General features: G+C 41.1%; 1 protein-coding gene across 1 annotated transcript in view; it reads right to left on the minus strand.

Annotated features, from left to right (window-relative positions):
* Positions 1–26965, minus strand: part of AGBL1 (AGBL carboxypeptidase 1) — a 465261-nt gene that overhangs the window by 229023 nt on the left and 209273 nt on the right. The gene's annotated exons all lie outside the window — the stretch shown is intronic.

Raw genomic sequence — 26965 nt, forward strand, 5'->3', positions numbered from 1 at the left:
ACACAGACAAATAGTTTAACTACCTCAACTACCTTTGCAGAAGTCATCATTGTAAGAATTAGACTCAGAGCCCAGGAGGATCTCACTGTAAATCCACTTTTACAAATCATTAAGACTTGGTTTTTTCTTTCTCTCTGTAGACAAGTCCCCTCCCTAAGCAACAGGGAAAAAAATAGGTCCTAAGATTTTAAACACTGGGCAGTGACAAAGATAAAAAAGGAAACTGTGGGGGGTGGGGAGAGAAGGGGGAAAGAGATCTTTAACAAGTTATGAATTGGTTTTTAAGAAAATCAATTGCAAAGTAATTGCAAAACAACAAACACCTCTAAGGAATTTCTCAGTCTATTAAAAGCTGATGTCTTTCTAGCAGAGACAAGCAGAGACAGAGAAGCACAAACAGTTTGGATTATCAATGTAATCTTTCAAGGGAGAACTCATCCAAGGTGTGGATCCTTGCTTGGAAGAACCATGATTATGAATAGTCCGAATTTGTTTTTTCACTAATTAAAAAAAATAAAATAAAGATCTAGCAAAGAAGGAACACACCAAGGACCTGCATGGGAATAAGTCCATGTCTGACATCGATGTCAGTTTCATACAAGCAGTGAGAGGGCAGGAGATAAACAAAGCTCAGATATACTGAAAAGAAACTAAGAAACTGCAAAATCCCTCATCTTTGGCATTCAGTGACTGAATCATGTGTAGTCTTTAATGCTAACACATCAGGGGTTGAATCAATTGCTGAACAATTGCTGCCTCTCCCAGTACCAGCCCTATGTGCTTTTGCAGCACAAAACATCTCTTCAGCTCCATCTCCAAGACCGTTTCCTTAGCAACTCTCAGGAGTCCACGCTCACGGGCCTGGCACTAGCCTTATGCGTGGTGTGAGCGCTGTGCCGGCGTGGCCTGAACTTGACTCTCTACTAGATATTTGTTAGTGGACATCTTAAGGGTAATGAAGCCATATGTGCTCTGGTAATCCGTGACAGGAGCCTGAGCTCTGATATCATGCCGATTTTTATATTTTGTTTTTCAGTGTAAAGTTGTTACATTTGTAAAGTGCTTTGGGATCCTTGGGTCCGAGCAGCTCTGTAGAGCTGAAAGATTATTTCTGAGCCAAAACCAGGCAGGTGGATGGAAGAAAGGAGATTTCTCACATAAACTTCTGCAGCTCTCTTGTAAAGCTTTTTTTGTGCTTTTTTGTTAGAGGAAACAGGCTGCTTGGACAGGATGAAAACCACTGCTTCACCTCTAAGGATTCAGCACATACGAATATCATCTAGCATTACAAACACCCTATCGAATAAGAAATGCATTTTCATATAGTAATGACATTGTAATGCTGTTTCCTTTCTGAGACCCTGTGAGCAAAGCATGAATCTGTAATTATGATGATGAACATGAACACCACAAAATAATACAGAGCTCAAACATATACTGAGTGGCTGGACAACTAGATAAGCACAGGACCTGCCCAGAAAAGCACGCAGAGAATCCAAGAAAACTTAGCTGCAGCGATAGGCAGGGTCTAAGGTCTCTGGAGTACTGACTTCTGCTCTCAGAGCAGTCTCAAGTATTTTTATCACATTGGGCAAATGTCTGACACCATTTCTTCTCTCCATCCCATTCACCTCCATTGCAAGCCTTAGGTACAATGAACTGTAGCAATAATTAATAACAGTAAGAAAACAGAAGGAGAGCTTTATGGGAACAAAGGGTCATTAACACAAAACAATGAGAGTGCTTAGCAGCTCTGCATAGATTCCTAAATGTTTTATTATTTTACTTTAAAAGACACAGGATATTTTAGTGTGGCAGAGTTACAGCCGGCAGACAGAAGTGGTGACATTTCTGAGCAAAAAATATATCATTTCCACAGCAAAAGTTATTTTCTCAGGGGCAAAAAATACAAAGAACATCTCATGGCTTTCCCTGGGGTGCATCTCAGGGTCTTGCTTCCAAGATCAAGGCAACATACTAAATACCTATCAATCCAGGAGATGTGAACAGTGACTGTGTTAAAACTCAGCCTGTGGCTTTATGATTCCCTGGAGCTTTATTCAGGATATGAAGAGGCCTTAAGAAACTATGAGCAGAGAAATAATAATAATAAAACTATAATATAGCTCAGAAACCTCAGACAGTAATTGCTCATGCACTGAAGTTAGCTGCTGTACGATGGACCCATATTGCTTTGATACCAGACAGCTCAGGAGTAACAGCTGGAAACCTCAGCTAGAGGATTACTTGTTAACATACTTTATTCACTTCAAACAGACAGACTTTTATTTTTTAACTCAGATAATTCTCTCTCTCCCCTTCCTCCCTCCTCAGCTCTCAGCAGAGGGTGGAGCTGGAGATGTGTAGCATGACTACCATTAACTGAAGCTGTTGACAGAACTGACATATCAAACTAACGTTATTGATGGCATCTGTCAGTAATGCCAGGAGCTGGTGTAGTGGTTAATAATTGGTCCCACTTGCATTGTTGAAAGGGAAGCCTGGTCTCCAGGCATTTCCCTTGTAGCTGTGCAGTGCACACAGCTGTAAAAACTTTGAGATTGTGCCTACAAACTCAGAGTTGTGAAAATATTTTACAAGAAATGCAAGAAAGAAGAAAGGAATGGCAGAAGTGGTGCGCTTTGGCTTGGTGTAAGAAGCTGGTGGAAAGCATATCTCCACAGCAGGGAAGCTGTCTTGCTTTTACATATAGTGACGCTATACGGTCCGTTTGTCACAGCTGTGCAGGAGGAAGCTGCTCTGTGTGACAGCATGTCCCCTGCAGTGTCCTGCCACTCTGGATTCTCGGTGACCCCATCTTTCTCCCTAGCACAGCGCTTTACAGCTCTGTCCTCCTCTGGACACATCTATGCGAGCAGTGGAGCATGGTGCAAAGTATTCCAAGCCAGCAGAATCTAAGTAAAGTCTGAAGCAGGAAACAGTATCTGCACCAGAAAGCTGCAGACAAGCTCATCAGTCCTAATTAGTCCAGCCTCAGAAACATACTAACAAAACTATCCTACTTTGATGATCAGCTTATATCTCCACACAGTTTCTGCTTTCTGTTACATGAAGGTACCAGTGTGGACCAGCATCAGCTTGATGCATCATGCTCCACTGCACGATACAAATTGGTCCCACGGGTCTTGTCATGCAGTCTTTTGCAAGCATCATGTTAAGGGATAATAGGTTAATTTTTTCCTGGCTGTTACAGAGACTAATGGAGCTAAACAAATTTTCCTAATCCTTTTTTCACATTGTCAGCACGGGAGAAGCCAACACCTAGTAACAGTTCAAGTTTTGGACATACTTATTTTCCATAGGAAGAAATAAATTTCAGAGGTAGGCAACACGGCCAATTAGATGAATGAAACAGACAATTGGTCTATTAAATCTTAGTCTAGTTAAACCAATTAATTTCTTGCCTTTTCTGCCAAAAACCATTGCTAGCATAACTGCTGGGACAGTAGGATTCTCACTTACATCTCTCAATTGACACCGTCTCAGTAACAGGAAACTGGGGAGCACAAAATAAACCTACTCCTTGACTTATCACTTCACCAGGTTGTTGTCAATACAAATTTTCCTAAACAAAATTGATCAAATAATGCTGGAAAAACAGTTCATTCATACCCAGCACTGATGCATCAAATAAATATCCACAACTAAATGTTTCCAGTATCTCTCATCTTGCCCTCAAAATTCTTCACAGGCTAAATGACAATGCAATGGAAAAACTTTGTTATTCATTACTCATATGCGTTAAATACTCCCACAGCCAAAGGCAGCAGTAGTTTCATAACACAGATATTGTTGAAGAAGGTGGAAGAAATCCAGAAGTTAAATGAGAAATTTCTCCACAAGAGTAACAAGGTAAAGTTATAATTGGAAAATACTAACAAACACAAGTAGACGGAAGATTTTGGAGTGATCAATTGTTCCCTAAAAGGGATCTTTGACATGCAACACGGCCACTTCAGTGGCCTCTCCCGCTTTCGGTCACTGTTCAGTCCTTGGGGCAACAGCTTTTCCCTGAAAATTCACTTCCAGTCAATACATATACATACACACTTACAGAATATTTTCTCCATCTCGATAGCTTTACACATGCACAATGGTTATGCCCTAAGGCTGGGTATAAATAAATTGACAGTCTGGTTTCTTACTAATTTCATCAGTGAGCTCTCTCTCAGAATACTAATAGAAATCATTTGGAGGCTCTAGAGGATAAAACAGGGAGCTGAATGAAACATTTGGTGCCTGGTGTCTGAAGCCTTAATTTTAGTTTGGGTCAGCACTTAAGGTTACTGTCCTTTCAACCCCCGTGAATCAAAGTAGGCAGACACATGCCAGGGAACTGGCTGTTTAGACAGCTGAGACAGTAGGGAATAAACCAGGTTTTCTTGTGCCCCGGAGATCCCTAAGTAGCTGGTATGGTATGCAAAATAGATTGAGTGGAGGGGAAGGGAATTTGGGCCAAAAGATTTCAAGAGGATTAAGCAAGCAGAAAGGCTGAAGAGTGAAATAAAAAATAGGTTAGCAGGAATTTCTAGAAAGAAAAATGAGAGGGACTGGAGCTTGAGACAGAAGATAAAAGAATGAGAGAGATAAAAGGATGAGAAAGAAGGAGGGGTTGCTGGGGTCGATGAATGCTGATATAGAGGAATGATAACAAGAGGAAAGCTAGTGGAAACCTCTACCCCCTTTTCACCCTTGGAGAGGTGTGCCTCACTGAACATCTGTCCTCATTACAACTGGTACTTTGGCCACATGGTGAGGGAACAAGGCCCAGCCTGCTTTAAACCCCCTCACAAAACTTTTGCTGAACTCAGCTGATGTTTTGGCTGAGCAAAGTTCTTGGGTACAGAAGCAAAGAAGCAGTTATTTTTTTTAATCATTCAAATGGACTCCTTCCCTGGTTAAAAATATATATGTTACAGGCAACACAGGAATGGAGTGAATAGGAAGATGAAATACCTTCTCTCTCTGATCTGCTGGAGAAAGAGTCCTGAACAACCTGCTCATAGGAGAACTGGTGATTTAGCAAACAAAAACTTGTGGCCAAGTTCTCCAGCAAAACAATTCTTTAGATTATTAATTCTGCAGTCTACTGTGGGGAAGGGTTTCTTCCTTTCCACTGTGCTGACTAGCTATTTGTTTCACGTTCCCATCTCCACACCTTTCACTCAGTATTTCTACAGCTGCCTCCCCATTCTTTCCCTCCACCCTTCTCTCCTTCCCCGCTCCTCCCTCAGTGTCCTTTTCCCCTTCCTTAATCAGCTTCCATGAATGACTCCATGCTCAGTACATGGCAGGCTCATCATATACTGGAAGAGCCAAAGAAATTATATTGTGTTGCATTTGCCAGCCTCAGCTAGCTACTGTGCTTGGCCACTCTATCCCACACACCGCTCCCTTGTATTTTATATCAACAAATTGCAAACTACACAAGATGGGGACAGAGGTGGATTTAACTTCCCACCTCCCCAAAGACTGCACACATCCAGAGAGGTACTAGCTGGATAGGGAATACTTCCATGTTCATCGGATGCTGTTCTGAATTGCCATACAAGACTGGAGGTAGTACAGGGTACCAGAAAGCCAAGCTTTGCCAGAGTGCTTCTTGGGCAGCACCGGTGCAGACTATACATATATAGGTTGTTGGTTTGTGTGTGTTTTTTTGGTTTGGTTTGGGTTTTGTGGTGGGTTTTTTATTGGTTTTGGGTTGTTTGTGTTTTTTTTTTTTTGTTTGTAGGCCATAATTGTTAAGGGTGGTCATGTTTGGAACAAAAGATTAACAAAAAGAGAAAGAGAAATGAGGATGCACTCCCCTAAGCAGACAAACCACATAGGAAGAAGCTATTCTTTGCAGAGTTCTTGCTTTCTATTAGAAAGTTAAGTAGTACATTGGTTTTCTGTCTCATTCATTACTGTGTGACACGCTAGGAACCTATTTTTAGGCTCTGGATGAACCTGGACTAGCATCGACAGAATATCCCTCTCTTTGCAGACACTGAGCAATCATTCACCCCGTCTCACAGTGTCTTTTCAAACAGAACTGAAGAGGCTGAGTGAATGATATGCCATGCCAGAACCGAGCATTTTGGAAGAATCTGCATTGTTTCACAGTGACAGGGTCAGGAGTATGTCAAGTTTCAATCTACAGACTGCAGACAGTTTTGGGGAAGAGAAGCCTGCCTGCACCATCCAATGAAGAAGTGTTTTGGAAGTGACAGTCCAGAGGGCAAGTTTTTGATAGTAGAGCTAACAAAAATCATGGACAATGCTATTTTTTTTAATTTAAAAAAAAAAACAACAAAACAAAACACACCAACAAACCAAACTAAAACACAGTGCAAAACCCCCAACAGTCTAATTTCTAAAGGACAACAAATGCTCTTCGAGGATACTTAAACCTCCTGCTTGGCAGACAGGGGACAGAGCTAGGGAACTGTTCCAAGTCAGGTAGGGATTCTGGGGCAGTGTGTGTAAAGAAAAAACAATTACCTTATGTTGGTGACAATCAAGTGCTTTATTCAAGCAAACACCTTTCTCCCCCATCCTCCCAGTATTTGCAACAGGTTAAGTGGTGTCACCCCATCTGACAGTGCCTTGAAAATTCATTGGTAGTCTATCCCTGACTTACTTCCACATACCTACTTTTTCCTGCTATCCGAGCGCTGTGGAACCTGAAACAAGTCACAGACAAGTTATAGCCTGAGATATCCAGATATTAAGTGTGAGGTGGGGCTCAAAGTATGTCTCAAAATCTGTGTCAAATGAATTAGCTCTCAAAAGCAGTCTGGAAAAGCAAGAAGCTGAAATTTTGCAAGTCCTAAATTGGCAGCCTAATCCCTGGATCACTTTTCTCTGTCTCTACTTCCACTTAAAAGTTTGCCTGTGTAAATAACCTCAGTGTGCAGAAAAGTGACCAGATTCCTGGCCCACCAAAGCCTCATTTTCAGCTATGAATTTACCCAGTTTGGCCGTATTTCACCACAAGTATAAAATAATTTTCTAATCCTGGCTGGTGATCACCACATGCCTTAGAACAAAATGATTTATTATACTTATAACTTTATTCTGGCTAATGTAAATGCAGATGCTATTCATAGAGTGTCTAACCCGCTTTAAAAATTCTTAATAAGGTATTTGTCTTCATAATGCCATCCACTATGGGGATGCCCAGGTTGATTATGTGTTACATAAAGAATCAATTATTGCATCTTGATTTCATGAAATGGCCACATATCCGTGTATTATATTACACAACACTGTTCGATTTCTGTATGGCTTTAAAATAAAGTATTTAAATTAGCAATACCGGGAACTTCCAAAGTAGTTTATATCTTAAAATTAACTGTGCTTTCCCTCTCCCCCCAGTAAAATATACGCTATTCTTCCCATCACAGAGGTGATGAAAGTATGTATTCACCAAAATGACACAGCAAGGCTAGTGAGCTTTTACTCCCCGTTTAAAATGAGACCCCAGGATCATGATACCTCTCATTTTTGCACCAACACAGGGACTGAAGCACTAGATTCAGTGAGAAGCTGACACAGCATGACCCAGACATCCCTGTTGCTCCAGCCTGGTAACACCCTGCCCCACATGATCTCTGCCACCCTGCTCCCATGCCAGCACATTATGGAGACTAGCAGGCCAGTGAAACTGTCTCCTGGCCCAGCAGCAGTGTTATGTAGATGGGAATCCAGTGGGCTGGGGAGCCTGGTTCCTGCTGCACTGCCACCAAACACCCACGTCATGGCAAAGCCTCTCCCCAGCACCTCGCTTAGTGTTACTTCTGTGCTCTCTGCACCATAACGCTTTATTCCTTCCCTTTATAACACGATAGCTCTAGTATCCTTAATGTTTTCCTCATACTGAAGCTGCCTTCCAGGCCACCAAACACTTTCATCTGCTCCCTCTAGCTCCTCTTTATCACTGCTTTGCCTCTTACAAAAGGAACAACCCATAACAAACTACTCCACAGGAGGTATCACCATTCATGTCTACAGGGATACTAGAACATCTTCCAAGCCTATGTCTTTCTTCACACATGCAGACATCTTACTTTTTTCTTCATTGCTGCTGCTGCACGTGGCACACACATCTTCATCAAGCTGTCTTTATAATAGCTACTTATGTTTTCCTGAACAGTTAGAGCTAATTCAGAGCCCAACCACGTATCTGAATGCTTTAAACTATTCCTTTAAACATGCTTTACCTGGCCACTGCCTATGTATTGTCTTCCATTCTAGTACCCACATCCTTTCAGTCCTCCTTCCTACTGTGTAATTTGTATCATCTGCAAACAGTAAACCTTATTATTTTACTGTTCTCTTTGCCTTCCAGTCATTAAAATTATAAATACTGGCTAGCACCAATTCAGAGTGGCAGCTGGAGTCACATTACTATCAATTTCTTTCCATCCCAAGGATGCTTATGTATCCAACCTACTTTTTTTCACCCTTTTAACTAGTTTTTGACTACACAAACAGTCCTTTTGTGTCTCACTCCATAACTCCCAAAATTTCTGAATGCCTTTTTTTTTTTCAGGAGGCTCTCTTTTTATCAACCTGACTCATCTGGGATGCCCAGCAATCCAATTTGCATGAAAATTAACCTTGATTCACCCTTGAAAGCCACTGTTGAAACTTTATATACCATGTCTCCTTTTGTCTTCCAATCCCTGTACCTCTTTAAAAAAAAATCCACCATATTATCAAGACACTATTAATACTCTCAGTCATTGGGTCTCTTTATCTTTGCATTACTCCAGTGCCTTTTTTTTTTGTGGTTCTTTTATGCCATGGAGTAAGTTTTTAAACATATGGAATCATAATAAGCACCTTGATAAACATGTTTTAGACAGTCAACTATCAAGTCTGCAGGCCATTTTTAATGAGGTTGGTTGTTTTTTTGTTTGTTTTTTTTTTTTAAGTAGTTCAAATCCCTTGTTTCTCAGTTTCGTTACAACTCCTAGAGGAACAAAATCTGGGCTTCACCTGATTCTGTGAGTTATAACCTTAGCCTAATATAAAATAACACAGCAGATAACCTGCAAGCATTTTTTCATGTGTAAAGAAGCTGACGCGGTACCACAGCACATCGCTTTGTTCCCATCCTGGCTACCTACCAGGCTCTGCCAACGTACTTGTGGCTCCAGGGCAGCACAAATAGCTCCAGTATGCATCCAAATCTCAGCCTACACAATCTTTTATTATTCCAGTCCTGAGGGTCCCATATTTTTTTCCAGAGCCATTTTGATTGTGCCTTGAAACATACTTCTTTCTTCCAGATCTAAGTTTGCCCTTCACAAAATCACTTATTTCCTTCTGCCAACGGCCTCAGAGCAGAGCTTCCACCTGGTGATGGTTTTCCTGCCCAGACCACATCACATGCCACATGCCAGCTTCCCTGGTGGAATAATTGCGTGCATGTGTTCATGATAAAATTATCCTGAGACCCTCTTTGTGTTGGTCTCCTTAACAACTTTAAGTAGGTCCTCACACAGAGATCCACAGGTGAGAGGTAAGGACACAGAAACATCTACAGCTCTATGCCTTCCTCTCCTTTTCCAATTTTCATCACACTAACCTTTCACGCACTGTATGTCCATCCCCTTATGCTGATACAACTCAAGAGCTACCTGAGACTTTTTTCCTAAATTATAAATGGCTCCCCCCAGGCTAATTTCTTTTTTTCCATATAACAAATTCTCTTTGGTCATCTTCAGCAAACACCATCAAAGCTGTCCTCCCCACCTGTCACTCCCTACAACCTCAGGATCAGTGACAGAAAGCAGCTATGATTCTACAATTTATTGTATTAGCACTTCTAAAACAACAAAGCAGTCATTGATTTTCCAAGCCAAAGGCACATGGGAAAGCACAAAAAGCATCTATGCCCAGCTTAGATCAGAGAGGAGAGAGACACCACACAGGAGAGGGCTTCCCCCAGCCTAGTAACTGCTTCCTTTGAAGCTGAAGGACGGGAGTACAAGCAAAGAGATACTGTTGGCTGTTTTCTTACAGGTGTGAGCATAATCATTCTGACACAGGACCCTTCTTGCTGCTTGTCACACTTAATAGAAAAATGGACAATAACAGTGAAAAATGCGTCTCTTTTTTCTCTTTCTTTTGAATACTCTGTACTAGCCACCTAGAGAATGGCTGGTAACATTGAGGGTAATTCAGGTAAAGTACTGCAGGACCATCTTTGATGTCTGCTCTGATTTAATATAGGCTCGTGTAACGAATATGTAATACAATGATACCATATAAAGAGTTAAAGAACACATGAGAAAGCTGGGTCAAAAGGAGATTTTACCAGACGGCCCAAGGGCAAGTCACTGATCATTTCATTAAGAGTCTGGGTTAGGAAGGACATCCCTCGCTGGGAGCTGGGAACGTGGACTCCACAGTCAGAAATCAAACACAGGGAAGTTCTTTCAGGTGGCAGCTGCCATCAGCTGCTAACCACAGTTTAAAGGTCTGCAGAGTCCAAAGGCTGATTTTATCACCGGTCCACATGTCCAGTGATACAAAGTAAACTGACAGCCACTAAGATGGCTGATGGATAGCTTTTACCTTTAATTCTGGCTGTAAAAACTATGATTAAAAAGGAAACAAAAATGGAGATCAAAACCGAAGCTTCTACTTTATTACAGGAGAGATGAACCTGTGGTGCTTGTCCATGGGAAACTGACCAGCAGCATGCAGAAGATTTTAGACATTCGGACTTACTTACCAAGGAGGAGTATCAGTTAGACCTGGCAGCTGGATGCAGACCTTTGCAAACCACCTATATGCCTTTTCCCCTACATAATCCCACCAGCATAGGCTCAGTTTAACATCTCCACTTACTATGCTTTTGGAGAGAAAGAGAAAAAGAAAGCAGGTCTTTGAAGACTGTAAAGAACAGACTGAAGAAAGGGAGACAAGATCAGAGAGACAGAGCTCGGGTGAGGGGGAGGCAGTTATCTCTAACAAGTGGGATAACTGACGTGACTCACAAAAGCAGCTTACATTTCCCCTTGTTCTGCCGTGGATATTTCCACGTTGGCTTTTTTGGAGATGGAGACCAGCAGGAAGCAAATGCATAGCAGCTGATAAACGCTTCACCTCCTAGAGCATCAGGTGAGAAGCATACAGGCCTTGTAAAAATAAACAACAAGTCTCCGAGTCTTTGAACCTAGTGACTGTTCACAGCAAAGCAGGCAAACCTTTATGAGCAGAGAAGATGCTGACTCCAGATTACAGCCTTTCAGGATTTCTCATTTTGCAGCTGTACCACCTGAGAAAATTTGCATAAGAACAAGCTGTTTTTTTCTTAGGAGTCCTTTTCAACCTGCTTTTATGATTTCTACTGAAAATGATAATCCTTTGTTTGTGACATTGCAATCATTTCTACTACAATCAAGTGTTCTGCCCAAAAGGAGGATTACAGCTTCAGTTTGGGGAAGCATACAGACTTTCAGAGGAACAACACAGCCAGTTTCCAAGCAAATGACCTTGGTAATGGAGAACAAAAGATGACAAAGATACAAAAACAACACTACATATGATCAGATCTGCCACTTCCGAGAGGTACCCAATGCCCTTTAGGTTCATAAAAAATGGTGTTTCCTACAGATGTTTGTACGATAGAGTTGGAAAAAGCAGCAAGAGACATTTCTCTTTGCTGTGCCACTCCAACATTAACTCATATTTTTCCTTTGACAAGCTAGTAATGTTTTAAAACTGAACATCAGAGACACATATATAGAAAATCCACTGCAGTGCACAACTCCATCCTTTCAGCAGTGTCCTGTGAGGAGGAGCATCACTGCACATGGTGCTGAATGTCAAACAACTGGCTTAAATCTGTGCCTCTGGCAGCTGCGCTGAAATCCAAAGAACAAACAGTTAAAAAAAAAAGAAAAAGGTCTTTGTTTTTCTCCTTTTTTTTTTTTTTTTTTTTTTGGCAAGAACATAGTTTAGCATGACTCTCCACAGAGCAATTTGCATGGGATTACCCACAATGCAGTGCATTATGGTAATACACTTCAACCTCTGATGCATATTAGACTGACAGTGTTAAAAATCTGTCGAAGGAAAAATAAATGATACAGGAAAATGATGGTGTAAGACAGGACAGTAAGTGTTCTGCGCTTGTGTAATCTGCCAAAATTCACTCTAAAATTGGCCTGCGAAAGAGAACAAGAGTATTGGGTACTCAGAACAGCTTTAGGGAATGTTCCCAGCTCAAGCAGAAAACAATACCTGACTGAGACACGGATGTAATCACGGCGAAATGGGAAGTACAACAAACCAGAACTAAGAGCTGAATAGGAGACAAGGAGAGATTTTCTTCATTTCTTTGATTTCCCACTGGGTAGCAACCTGGGGGGAATATTCCCTCTCGCTTATCCAAGGATGGTTTGGTTCACTGCGCTTCACCAGACAGTTTGCTCGCTCTGCCTTCTGCTCCTCCCCAAGCCCTGCTGCATCTTCTGATGCTGGTAGCGACACCTAATAGATCCTGGACAGTCTCTGTGTTCAAAAGCAGCTGTCTTGAAACACTGAGCTCCAGAGCTATATCAGTCACAGAAACCAAACTACCGGCATCTCCTTCCTGCAGTCATGGATGGCTACTCTGCCCTTCAGCTTCACCAAGGGAACAAAAACTCCCTAACATTTTCTAACATGGGTCTTGCACTTTCCTATAAGAAACAGCCATAGGAAAATAATACCAAATGTAACTCTCCCCTTCAGTCAATTCCACATACTGTTTCCCTAGTAATTCAAGTAATCAGATATTACTCCCCAAATCCCTAATCAAGGGATAAGTCTGTTTTGGTATCCAGTGAAGAGTCATTTAACTGGCATTGGGACTTTTCTGCAAAGCTTTCAGACAAACAAGGGCAAAAGATGCCAAGGGGGGAACAAAGCATAGGGTTGGCAGAGGGGAGGGGATACAGCGAGAAGCATATTTTCCACCTAGGTCTTTTCACTAGTTCTCTCAAAGCCGAGTCACAGGAAAATGAACAAAAATAAGGCTGAGGCCAAATTATATTTGCTGAAGAGGAGTTATAGAGATTAGCGTATTAATTAATCAAGACAACAGTGTCAGCAAGGGCCTGACCTTTATTCCTGCTCTAGTAACAGCTTTGCCCCTAGTGACTTTCAGCTTGCTTGCTAAAGCCATTTAGATACATCCCTCAATTAATCGCAGGATACCCTCTGGGAGGTGGGAGAGCAGTACTGCAAGCTGCAAGCAGGATGCTGAATCAGAGGAGGAGTAACCTAGTCAAAGGCAACTTGTCAAGGGCATTGGCAGAGCCAGGGAGAGAGCCCACAATTCTCTTTACCTCTTGCACTTCATCTCTCACTGCTAGGAACAAAATAGTTTGAAGCTATTAATCTGGCATTCTGCCATACTTAAAAAAAAAATAATATAAATTAATCATAGACCAAGAAGAAATAAATATTAAGTTTCAAATAAAACCCACACAAAATCCAAAGAAAAGAGTGTTTTAAAAAGAACTTGTATCTTTTTTTTGTAATAAACCAACAGCAATACACGAAAACTCACTTAGACAAAATGACAGATAACTGCTGAGCGCAGGACAGCAGTCAGATCTTCAGTTACCCCCTGCTTCTCACTTTCTCCTGAGACTAAGCCCTTCCCTCAGGCAGATTAGCTGCCCATCCCCATACTCTGGGGAGCCCACATTCCTTTACTTAATGTCTGTCATACAAGAGGTTCACTCTTAGCTTCTTGAGTACCAGCCTGAGGACAGACAGGTCCAGCAAACCTCTGAGCACCACTGTCACTCTAACGAAGAGCCTCCAACCTCTAGTAGGTGCAGCTGGATGACAGAATACAAGGAGACAGGGAGCTGCTGCTGTCCCCACACAGCAGAGGCACACGGGGTGGAATCTGGACAGGCTCAGGGAGACAACAGGACCACAGGCTTTCAGGCAATAGGAGGACTAAAAAGCCATGTGAGTTCAGGAGGGAGTGGTGATGCTCAGGGATGGCAGGAGATGGACGCAACACTGGAAGATATCTGCTTCTATCAGAATAGTTGTTATTACAGCAACTGAGAACCTGTCTCTGGTTTTGCTTCCCAAGCAAAAGCAACAAACATATCTGCCTATCAATCTTCCCCACAGGCCCCATCAGTCTGGACTCTGACCCATGGACTGTCTTCACCTTGGACCTGCCTGGTCACTGCAGACCTACCAAGAGATTGCTAAACTGAACCCAGTCACCATCACTGGACCTGATCCTGAATCACTGGCTTGACCTTGGATCTGTTTCATCACCATGAACTTGTCTGGTGACTTGTCTGGGCTGAACCTGACTGTCCTTCACAGGCCTGAAACTCACCTTGCTCGGGAGCAGCAGGACAGGGCCTTGGCTGGCAAGGAAAGACATCTGGTATTAACTTCATTTCTCTCATTGCTATCACTGGCCTTAATTCTTTCCTCAGTACAGGCACTCCAAACTGTCCATCTCAACCAGAGATAAGCAATAGTGCAGAAGTTGTAGCTCAGACAAGAGAAACTGGTCCCTCAGTGGGTCTGTCTATCACTAGCTGAGCTGAACCTGCCCGTCCCTTCCACTTCAGTTCTACAGCCCTTCACATTCCATCCTGATGCTGGGGAAGTCTCAGACAAGAAGGATCATGGTGCCGATGGAAGCTGGACTAGCACATACTCAGCTTTTTCCCACACTCCTCAACACAGCAATTACAACTTTCTAAACCACAGCCAAATTAAGACCAACCTCACTGCATGACATTACACATGCTTGTCCAACACCTTCCTGTCCTTAAGTAGCTAACACATACCACCTCTCAACCATCACATTGGAATTGGATCTAAAAGCTTTCCAGTACAAATAAACCTTTTAACTTCAGGTGCCAAATTAATTTTTGTTAAAGCCAACAGGGTTACCTCATGTTAGAATCCAGCTACAAAAATAGATAATTTTTTTTTCCTGTTCCCTAGCTATTGTTGGCAAACATTAGTTCTAGTGAAAGAAGCTATTTCTGGACTTTTATTGGCAAGTCTTATGTTCAGAGACTAAAGAAAGGAACTGGCTGACAGTGGAAAAAATGTTAGACATGACTTCCAAGAAATGCCAGTTTCTGCCAAGATCTTATTCACATTTCTCCGGAAAAACAAGACAAAAAAAAAAAAACCCACCAAATGCACTATTAGCTGCTACTAGTAGAGTTTATATCTGTGAGGATCAGTGTGAGAAAAAGGCACATATGGGAAGTTCTGTCTCAGACTGACAATCAGCTGCATGGTCACTGCCATAAATGCCCTTTTATACTAATTTCATCTGCGCCTCTTCTTTTGCAGAGGAAAATCCCCTGCTTCTTAGTACAAAATGAATGCTAACCACAATTGAGATTAAGTTGCTAGAAGATTTTTGGACATCATATTATCTCCCACTTGAGCTGATGTGCACTCATCAGACACGCTCATACATCTGTGTATATACACACACACACACACGATCACAGATGCACAAGGACACATTTAAGACACAGGTACCATGACAAGAAACACCTATTCATAAGTACACAATTAAAATAATACGTTCATCAGAAACACCATTGCACTTCTGCACACTTGAAGGTCTGAGAGAACATGTTTTGGACTAGTTCCCACATAAACACCCCACCAGTAAAAACACTCACCTAATGTGTGATTCAGAAAAGTACAGGCAGGTAAAGGGAAACACACAAAGATTCATATCTGTATCTATTGTAAATTCTGCACATGGTCTTCACGCATTTGCTAACATCACACTAATAATTTCTAGTAATTAGTATTATAATAGGAAAACATAAGAATGCAGATCTTGATTCTTTATAAGTAAATTAATTACACCAGGTAATACCTGTCACCTCCAATATATACAAAGAGATAGCGCAGAATTGTTTTCTATTTCCCAGGCATTTGCTTCAGTATAACTGGGATTTATTCATCAACAAGCTAAGAAAAAACACAATAAAAATGACTAAATGGAAACATAAAAATTAAGCCCTTTTACACAGAGCCAAGCTGAGCAGTACTATTACCCAGACTCTTCCAGACCCCCTAATGAAAACAGGAAAATGATTGGCAAATTATTTGGAAAAAATATATCCTGTTCTTTTTCACTTCTTCGTCTGTATGTGAACATAGTACACTTGTCAGCAAGCAATAGATTATGCAGGCTATAGTAATGCATAAACATGAAACTGTGCTGTGCTCTGTGACTCGGTGCCACTAACCCTGCCGTGCTCATGGTCCTCCACCCTAGTCTCTACCATTCTTGTTTCAGACTGGAAAATGCAACAGGTCCCACCTTTAGCAGGTCCAGCCCACTAATGAATTCCCTGCTGCAGTTCTACTAAAGCCACTCCAAAGTCCCCTAGTCTGGTGTCAGTTTTAAGCTAAGGAATGGCAATACAAATATTCAGCTACTGCAAACATTCAAATCCACCTGTGATTGAACATCTCCTCCCTTTTTGTTCTGCCCAACTCTGCAGCCTCTCTTCTGCATCCAAAACCCACTAAGGATTATGTGCAATCAGTAAAGGAAAGTCTTCAGTCCCTACAGGTTCTTTTACCAGATCTGTAAAACCTGTGGCCACATACATTTAACAGGGGCAAAACATTCACTCGTAGACAAATAATAAGCTCACAAATGCAGGTCACATAAATTACATGTGAAATTATCCTCTCTGTGTACACTACTGCTGATTTTCCCTCTAAGGGAAAGCAAATTCTATACAATTTTATAGACTGAGTTCTCTATATATAACAAGTAATTTTGTGCTGCTGCCCACAAAAGCATAACGGAGAAAATAAGATCTTAAGGCTTTGTTTTTTCTTTTTTTCCCACCCTTTCTTTTTAAATTCAAGCACATATACATAAATGAGACGTGTTTTGGGGTTATGCCAAGCCTCTGTAGTATTGACACAGAAATATCATGGGTAAAACAGTTCTGGCTATCTTGGGAGCGTTCTGGCTGTCTCAAAGCGAAGGCCTCCAATTACTGATTCTGCCTTTTTGGAAGCTTTTTAAGGTTTAGATTCTGGATGAGGAGTTATGGGATCTCACATTTAATTCAGTTTATCATAGCTGTACACTCTCAAATTAAATCAGTGGAACTGACTGGAAAGAGTAGGATACTTAATGAAGCAACTTGGGGATTGAAATATCTGTTATTCAATGTTCATGAAATAAGCTTCTCCAAGATTTTACCCTGTCTTATTTCAAACAGTCAGGATCTGCAGCAATGCCAGCCTGACCTTAAATGCCATCTGGACTGTACTTATGTATTCTGAGCAGGCCTAGAAGAGCCACATGCTTCTCGTTCTTGCGATGTATGAGCAGATAAGAAGCCAAATCTGTACCACAGTGAATCTGATCTCTCTTCAGGCTGTTCTTCTTTTAGGAACCCTTTCACATGAATTTGTAAATTTAACTGAGCTTTTTCTCTCCCAGAGAGCAGCACAAAACATTATTACAAAGAGACAGAAAATACTGATTTCTCCTACTTTCTAGCAATGAATTCACAGAAGATATCATTTATGCTACACCAGTCAATAGCAGATACTAAAATGTTAGCTGAAAACCCTGGAATCAAGTGTCTACCCTTGTAATTAGTATCAAACACATAAATAACAAGTCACCATTTACACATCTGTGGGGTACTGAGTATCTCTGAATCCGTGGGTTGAGGGTACTTAAACGGGATCTAACTCCCTGTCTCCAGTTGAAATGATCTTGCTTTGTCCTGTCCTCCTCTGGCACAAAATCCATCCATGTTATTTCCCAAAATGTTTATGCTGAGAAAGACATTTCTAAAGAGCAGTAGAAGACCCTAAAGAAAGGCGAGAAGAGTTAAGGAAGGTATGGTGCGCTCCTTTCAACCTTTTGGCCGACACTGGATGAACAGTAAGGAGAAAACATTACAAGGGATTAGCTGTTTCCCCTTGCTCTACAACGTGACAGGGAACATCACCTCAAAGAAGCAGTAGTGCCAGGCATTGCCTGTGCTGTTTTCTTTTCCACTGTCTTGGTACCCCTCATACCAACAAGATGTCACTGAACCGGATCACACAGTGTGAGGAGGCTGCCCTATCCTTCTGATCCACCCTCAGCTGGCAGAAGGGATGGGACAAGACCTCGAAAGGCATCCATCTCCTCTGCTGTCCTGTGGGCTTCCATATGCAAGCAACACATGCAAGAATACCGCTAATTAGTTACAAACGTAAAGGAACTCAAAGACCGATTTCTCCCCTAGCTTTGCGTTTACTAAAAGGTCACCAAGGAAGTGTGAATATTTTTCCTGTGAACAGAAATATCAGAAGGTAATGAAATCTGTACTCCTTCATTGCTGAATGCGTTTTCTTTCCAGTCTTCATTTAGAAACAAGCTCCCTTTCCCCTACTACAGACTCCCACACGTACTATGCAAGAAAGATTTAGCAGGAAGGCTGAGGGCTGCGCATCAGTGCCTTCTCCCCACCCTATGAGCACTAGCAACTGTGACAGCAACACACGACAGCACAATGTTGCAAAGTGCATCATCATTTTAGCTGCACCTAGCCGAATATAGACCCACAAGTAGCCCCGCGTGCTATTACACAGATATATAAGTTTCTGTATCTTGTGTATTTCCAGCAATACTGATGCCAATTATACACCTTTTATGTTCTGCCTATAAGCAGAGATAAATTCACTCACGCACATACACCCAGCCTTGTGCACAACTTTTTCCAAGCATAGCATACAAAGATCCCCTAGTGTGCATACAAGCACACAGCCAGCTACAGCATATACAAATCCGCTTGAAAAGCATAATCATGTACATCCTATTACTCACCGGTGCTAACATGCCATTACAAACTTGCATGCTCATGTCTGTACTCAAACGCACACCTCCCTGACCCCCACCTCTAGAAAGCAAGAAGCCTGGGAATCAATAACCACTTACAGCCCTTCAATCCAACACTGTCAACTTTGTTCTCCCCTGTTTACAGTGACAGACAAGCAGACTAAAGATACAGGACATCAGTATGCAGAGGAGGAGAGGTGGGCACTGTATCAGCATAAGAAGCAGGCAGACGCTGCTGAATTCAGTAGAGGCTGTTCTTGCCTCCTGCAACTGAGCAGAGCTGCCACCATCCCAGAAACCTTCTACTTTACTCCCAGGACATCAGTGTAAGCAGACAGAACAGAACAGGGCAAGAAGCACGGGCCGTTTTCCTGAAATAATGTAATTGTACATAGGAAGATTCAGAAAGAATCCAATTCTGAAGTGTAAGCAACGATCTTGTCTATGTAAAGATGTGCTACGTGATCAGCATCACACCAAAACAAATTGATACCATATCCTGCAGAGGAGACAGCATGAAACTAAATACACTTCAGGCACAGCAGGCTGCCTTTAAAATTGTCAGGGTGCTTTGCTGACCTTTTAAAGTGAATGAGCATGCAAATGCAGTGCACCTGAGAGTGGTCAATACCTGTGCCAATGAATTTCAACCAACTTTGCAGCATCCAGAATAACGAAAAAGCTGTCAGTACTCCCAAAATCTGATGGGTTCTAGTCATGCACCTTTTGTCACAGCCCACAGCCTCACCTGCACAACCAGCACTGAACATCCCAGCGCTACTCAATCTCAGCCCACAACGCAGCTTTGTTCCTCACAGTCCTGAGTTTCACTGTATCTACATTCAGAGATCTCACTTCTGCATTATGAACAAATCCTATTATACCAGGCTTGAATATCTCCTGGGCAGAGACCAGCATTAATATAAATATCATAATGGTTGTTTAATAAATGTATGATGCCTCCCGATCTATCTCGTTAAATTAACCACAGGAGTGAATTTTGCATTAGTCTTTACAAGGCCCATTTTCAAAGCTGACATTTAATACCAGGCCCTAGTACAAATCATAATTCAGGGTACACAAATTGAAGGATTTGGTGAGTATCTGTGAGGACTGAATGTGTGAAACCACAGAAGCAGTTTTGGTGGCTTGCTGCAGGTATCCAGTCTGTGCAACACATTTACTTAGAGCTGATCAATCAGATAAGAAATTAAAGTCATTTTGGTGTACGTGAGGGTTGGCGGGGCTGTGCTTGACCTAGAAAAAGCTTCAGTGCTTTGACCCCTGGAAGCCCTTCCAATCACTAGGCATACTGGCTTGATCAGAAAAGTGACCTTTCCGTCCCTCTTTCAGAGCCAGCCCGAGCTCTGCTTTCAGATCCCATTTATTTCATTCTCCCTCACTGGAAAAGACAAAAGGGCTGCTCTTAAAAGGTCGTTGCAAAATTGGTGTCCAGCTGCCTGCTGCAAAATCCATATGGGCCATCAGACTGCAGGGAACAGAGCCCATCGCATAGCATGTTCATTGCTTTCATCTTTGGTGGAAAGGTTCTTTCTAGTGGCGTAGGCTACAGCGTGCCTGTTCACCTGGGTGCAGGACAGCTGAAGGTTGTGAGCAAGGTACTGTCTCCCTTCTTCCCCATCATTACCAGCTGGTGAGGTATATAAGCTCTGGGCCACCATGACATGGCTATACAGCCCTTCTTCCTAACTCAGACAACAGCCAGATCTAAGCTTATGACTTCTCAAGACTAGGAAGAAAAATATAAGGAAGGCAATAAAAATGGAACAGAAGGTATAATATAATGGAAAAAGAGTGGCAAAGTAAATACCTTCAGAAGTACGAGATTCCTTCTCCACTGTTTTCATGTAGAGATAGCTTTTCAAACCAAATGTCCTTTTCATGCAACTTTCAATTATTTTGCAAAAGAAAATAATTGTATAAACTACTAGCTTCCTCTCCCAACTGGAACAAGTCTCTGCACTTGCAATCTTCTGGCCAACAGCTTTTAAAGGAATGACTGCAAAAAGAAAGTGTATCTTCCACTGAAGTGCAAACTGCCCTTCAGATCCTATGGCAAAAGCAAATCTATATATTTATCGTGAACTGTATTTTATAAAAAAGTGATCTCCAGCAGTAATAAGCAACTGTAAAATGGACAAAAATTCTGGGCTTTTTTAGCCCTGGTTGCACATAGCTGTATTTCTCTCTCAAACTCATTTGCAGTATCTTCCTCAAACTCATTTAAAAATTCTTTTTCATTGTTGCTTTGTATGAATCTCTGATTCAATTTTACTGTGGAGTTCAGTCATTACTTCCAGCATCCCCACAGGAGACTTTCTGCTTTATTCCAGAAGCTAAGAAGAGGTGGGACACAGTCGGAGATTTGGTTAGAAATGTTTCACAAAAACTGGGTTTTTATCTAAGCCAAAACTTCTTTGTGAGCATATAACAGGTGAGAGGTGACTTTTCTCTGGAATTGCTGCTCAGCTCTCGGGTGACATTTCTGATCAGACCCTACAGGAAAAATATCCTTTCCAGTTGAGCTCCCCTCTTTCCTATGAACAATTAAGTATTAATTGGAGCAATGGTTTAGACTGGTTCCATTTCAGGTGAGTACCGCTGCTGCTGAGTTATAGAATTAGTGTCTTTCTGACTCAAGGAATATTTCAGTATTTACACAAAGCACACCAATTATTACATCAGAAGCAGGGACAAGCTCAACACAGGACTTTCTGGTGGTCTAAGTGCTTGCTTTGAAACAGGCAGACTAGAATCTGAGTTTTCTTCCACCTAAAAGAGGGTAATGTTCTATTCTGTGACCAGCAATTTTTAATTTTTACAAGTTACTTTAAAAGGCTGTGTTTTCTTCCTAGCTCAAAATGGGAACATTAGCTTGAAATATCAAAAGATTTTAAAGACAATAACTGCTTTACACAATTATATATTGATTTTTTTCTCTCCTGAGGTGAACAGTGCTGAAGAAATGTTGGTTGTGGTGATGATGGTGACAACAGAAAAGGAGGTAAACCATCTTTGGAGCTGTGTATAAGTCTTAGTATCAGCCTGGTAGGACTTTGGTCTCTTTAAATCTAATCCCTAAAGAAAAATAGTTGCTAGGACTAAGCGGGCAGTCAACATAGAAGACTTCCCATTTCTGGGGCAGAGGAACAAACTGAATCTTACAGATGCCAATCCATGGCAAATACAAGGGGTCCTGAAAAGAAAAAGCATGTTTCCTCTGCACCTAGTCCAGTGACCTAATAAATCCCAGGGGAAGACGTGATAAGGGAAATGATGATCAGTGTTTAGCATCATCATTATTGCGTGTGCCGAGGCTATAACGTACCATAATATTAGGAAGGAGTAACAACATAATGGCTAGAAAAAGAAATACCACTAACAACTTAAAGGTACTACTTTAGTAGGTGTATCTGTTTAACAATATTATCAATGCAATAATTCTTATAACAGTGTTCTAGAGCTTATTTTCTAGTTACAGTACCAAACACTTACTTACAGTTCTTGGTATTGACTGCCATGAATTTTTACTTTTTAAGTTTCTTATATTCATTTCTTACATTGTATCAGCTGGTATCTGTTTTCCCTGGGGGGTTTTGTTCAGTGACAATAAATCTATGCTAGTACCCCTCAGAAGATTATTTTCATCAGCCATATTTAGGAAAATTACCTTTGCTTTTGTCTACTCACTACATTCAGAAATAGTAGTAAACAATTAGTGCCAACAAACAAGAAACTGAGATTGAAAATAACAGAAATCTCACTATAATAAATCTATTATGTAGATTTTTCCATCAATATTATGATTCACAGTCCTCTAATTATTGCCTTCTCTTTGCTACTGAACCAGGATCAGTGTTAACTGAATATATCCTCAATTCTTGATTAGAGAATTGTGCCTTTTTAGATATGTAACAAAATCCTTTTTTAAAAGGACTCAATTTTTATTCATAATATTTCTGTAGATATTTTTTTTCTTGTGGTCTGCTTTACCTATAATATTTTCTCAGATCTGGAAAACCAGCCATTATTTAGGAAAAAAAAATAATATAGGAACACTTGTTAATAGGAACACTGTCCTCTGCCCGTATTGAATGTAATTGGGTCATGATCACTGGTGCCTAGGTAACCGCAAACTCCCACACCAAAGACTAATTCATCCTTTCTTGTTATAATGTAGTCCAAAACAGAGTTACACTGGATACTATAACCTTTGTGTTAGAAAAGTATCATCTGTAATGTTTGGAATCTTTAACAGTATTTACTGCTCCCGCATGAAATCTCGGGTATATCTCACCCAAACTGAAATCCATAGCTACACATTTGATTTTTGTGTATGGAACACAAGTGCCTATGAGGTAACTTAACCCATTTTGTAGTTTGATTCAGTGTGTCAAGCAGGCTCATTTCCTAGACTTTGACAGCATAGCTGCCCAGTATATGTAGAGCTAAATTACCAGTAAATGAAGATGTAACACACTGCCATTCCCCCCATCCCAGCCAGATATGCTTACTATCCTTTCTGTCCTCCCCAAGAAGGACACAGACCAGAATCTAGAGATTTTGGTATTAAACAAAAATGGCATTCCAAAATTTTCCTAGCAGGTTTCAATGCAACTAATTACGTTATACTTTATCAGCAAGATCTTTCAATTGGTCTTGCTCATTACTTAAATGCTTAGCAGCAGTATGTAGAAATCTATTTCTTCTGCAGTTTTTCCCACAGATTCAATTATTTTATGACAAGCTATTAGAGTTTGAACTGCATTTGCTTTCAATAGAGCTTGCTTTGTTGGATTTTTTTTTCTTTTTTCCTACTTCAGCATTATTTTGTTTTGCTTGATGATAGATTAGTTCTCTTCCTCCGAAGCGCAAGGGTCCCTCATCCATGTGATCTCCATAAACACTGGAACACGGTTCACTTCTCAAAAATGTCTTCTGCTTCACAACAGCTATGCAATCAATGGTTATCTTTCCATCCTTCCTCCCTTTATTTACAGCTTTAAAAAGCTCTCTGACAAAATAGCCAAAGACCTTTGTATTTTATTTTCATCAAAAGCCTTGAAGAATCCTGTGATATACCACTCCACATATTTCTCTGCCACGTGTTCCCAACATGCATCATCCTAATCTGTTTTTGCATCTTATTATGTTGCTGTAGGCAAGCAATGCGCTGTCACATTACACTTTTGTTTACTACTCTGTCCACTTTTCCGAAATGAGGCTCACTTATGACACCTACTTGGTTGAAAATACCTGAATGTTTTCTTGGTTTACACTAAAAGGCTTTCAGAGATATCCTTCTAATTCTCTATGTGGCAGCAATTGTCTTACTGAGTATCTGAGAAAAGAATATCATGCAACATCAGCACTGGACATTTCCAAATTCTCTTACTTCTCTTGTCTATGAGTAACCAACATCTTTTTTTGATTTCTGCTATCTTCAGCCTCCTCGTGACTGATCCTTCCACAGTTACGGCATGTGTGCAAATGATTTCTGAATTGTCCCCGATATCTGCATTTCCATGGGTTGTATGCTGTGCTGGAATGTCTCTTTCTAGATCACATATCTTCACTTGTAGATCTCTCACAATTTGGCAATGCATGCATCAAAATATATTCCTTAAACAAAAATTAGAATATAGCACATCCAAGGCAAATCACAGCAGTTTTTTCCTCCATCATCCATATGCAGTATGCAATATAGGGTCTTGTCTAAAGATAAACCATGAAACTCGAAATTCCATTGAAAACTCTCCTGCTAGGCTTATCAGCTTCTGTCTCAGAGTTCATCTAGCACGAGCATACCCTTAGTTTATAAGTACAAGCTTATCACATACAGAAGCGCATATTTCTGCTGTTATTAAGAATTAAAGTGTTTGTAATTCAGTTTGGCTTAATTTACTTTAGAAATGAATTAAGCCGAATTTAATTAAGGCCACCTTAATTCTGCTTCAGACTGTTGACACGTAGCTTAACATGGTTTAGCATAGGACTCTCTGCTCGCATCTTTAGCTAATTCAGAGGCACTTTCCTGCATGTTCTGATAGAGAAAAACTATTATAGAATTCAGCCTCTTTAATTATCAAAAAAGATTTAAAGGTGACTTGGTTGCATTGTGTAAGTACTTTTTAAAGAACAAAGTGCAAGTTACTAAATGTCTGTCTAAAATAAAGAAAAATAGCAAGAATGCAGCTGAAAAAAGCAGGCAGATGAACTCAAATTAGAATCAGGCAATAATATTTAACAGTTACTGACCCCTGGAACAAAATACTAGGGGACAAGATGGATTTCTGATCATGTGATGTTCTCAAATCCAGTGTCTGAATGTTTTTCTACCAGACCTATTCACAAAAACACAAGTTATCAGGCTTTGTACAAAGCTGCCGGGGTGAAGTCCAAAAGTTTATACATCATAAAAGGTCAAACCAGAAGAACTAGTGGTCCCTTCTGATGATTATAACTCCATGAATTTGTTATTAAGATTCTGCTTTCAGTGCTTAATATCTTTCTCAGCAACTGCAGCCTTCCCTGCTACAGGACAGTCTGCATCTGGACAGGGCAGACGAGCAGCAGTATTGAGCCCCCTTTGCTCTTGCTATGACACTGGAATACCTGTCAAGTCTTCAGTCCAGACCTGAGATGACTTCTTCCTGCTTCATATGCCACCACGCGCACATATCTCATACATGTGCAGTGCAGCATCCTGGCCTCTCTGCTACTGTTCATTTGGAATCCCCTACCACCTCCTTCCAGCGTCTGAAGCCACAGGAAGGAAGAGAGGCTGTGGAGCTGTGCTACATGGAAAGGCACTATTATCATACTCAAACAGCTGTGCAATAGAAGCAGAATCTCCAAGTGTGGGCTCATGCAACACCCACCTTCTCCACCTGGAAGACCTGTCTCTACCCAAGGACAAACCCACTACATGGTGCAGTCTGCAGACATGCATGTATTATTTATGATGTTTAGAGTATGAGGCAAGGGCACATATTGTCATTTAAACAAAAAGAAACGTCAGTACTCTGCCAGTGAGGAAGGAATATAGTACTCTTAATGCAGAGGAATTACAGTCAGTCCTGGTATATTGGGTACTCTGAAACACATTTTGTGGTAGAAAGTAAAAAAGGAGAGAAAAGGTAGCACAAGAGTTTAGCACACCTGAAAAAATTAACCTGGCTTGTAAACAAAGTAAGGAAATCTACCAAAGAGCCGTGAGCTGGATGGAGCCAGGATCTGTCTACAGATTTTGAGATGGGAAAGAATGAATATTTGATTCCTCTAATTTGATTTAGAGGAAACCAGACCAGGGGACCTGGGAGTAGATAACAGAGGCATAAGGATGGCAGCAAACATGGATAGAGAGCTCACAGACCAAACTGTCATCAACTGCAGCTGTGGGAAGCGCATCTTCCCTGGATACAGAAACCAGCAAAGGGACAGAATGCAGAAATATGTGAGATCATATTTCAATAAATAGTTTACATATGATGATGGACAGCATATACGCATTACAGGCATCAGCTAGTGGAATTCAGTGCTGCAGGAAGCTCTGTCTGAGAAAACATTATGAAATGGGATGAAAGAGTGCCATAATTATTCACAAAGAACTTAGCTCATTACTTCAAGGTTTGGATAACGATTATCAGGCCTCACGCTGCAGTGTATGAAGTGGAGGAGAGGCAGGTCAGGCTGGTAGGATTATTTCCTTTCTGTATCTTAGTGTAATTGAATCAGTTGCATTACAGGCTGGGTTTGCTTTCTTCTGAGCCATGAGGAACCAGCCTCTGTATGAGGCAGGATACATGATTATATGGACCAGTGGTCTGATCCAGCATAGCAAATTTTACGATCCTAAAAGGAACACACTCAATCTTTGCAGAAAATCCTGTGTGTGAAATACTTTGAAATTTAGATGCTTCTAAAACCCATGCAGAGTGAAAGACAAACATGGCTTTTTTAGCCTCTGCTTTTGCCACCTCCCCATTCTTATTTTCCATGCCTGAGGAGTTCATGATTAGACTAGGAGCTTCATCAAAGGGCAAT

The sequence above is a fragment of the Falco punctatus genome, assembly GCF_963210335.1.
Source record: "Falco punctatus genome assembly, chromosome: 7".
Lineage (NCBI taxonomy): Eukaryota > Metazoa > Chordata > Aves > Falconiformes > Falconidae > Falco > Falco punctatus.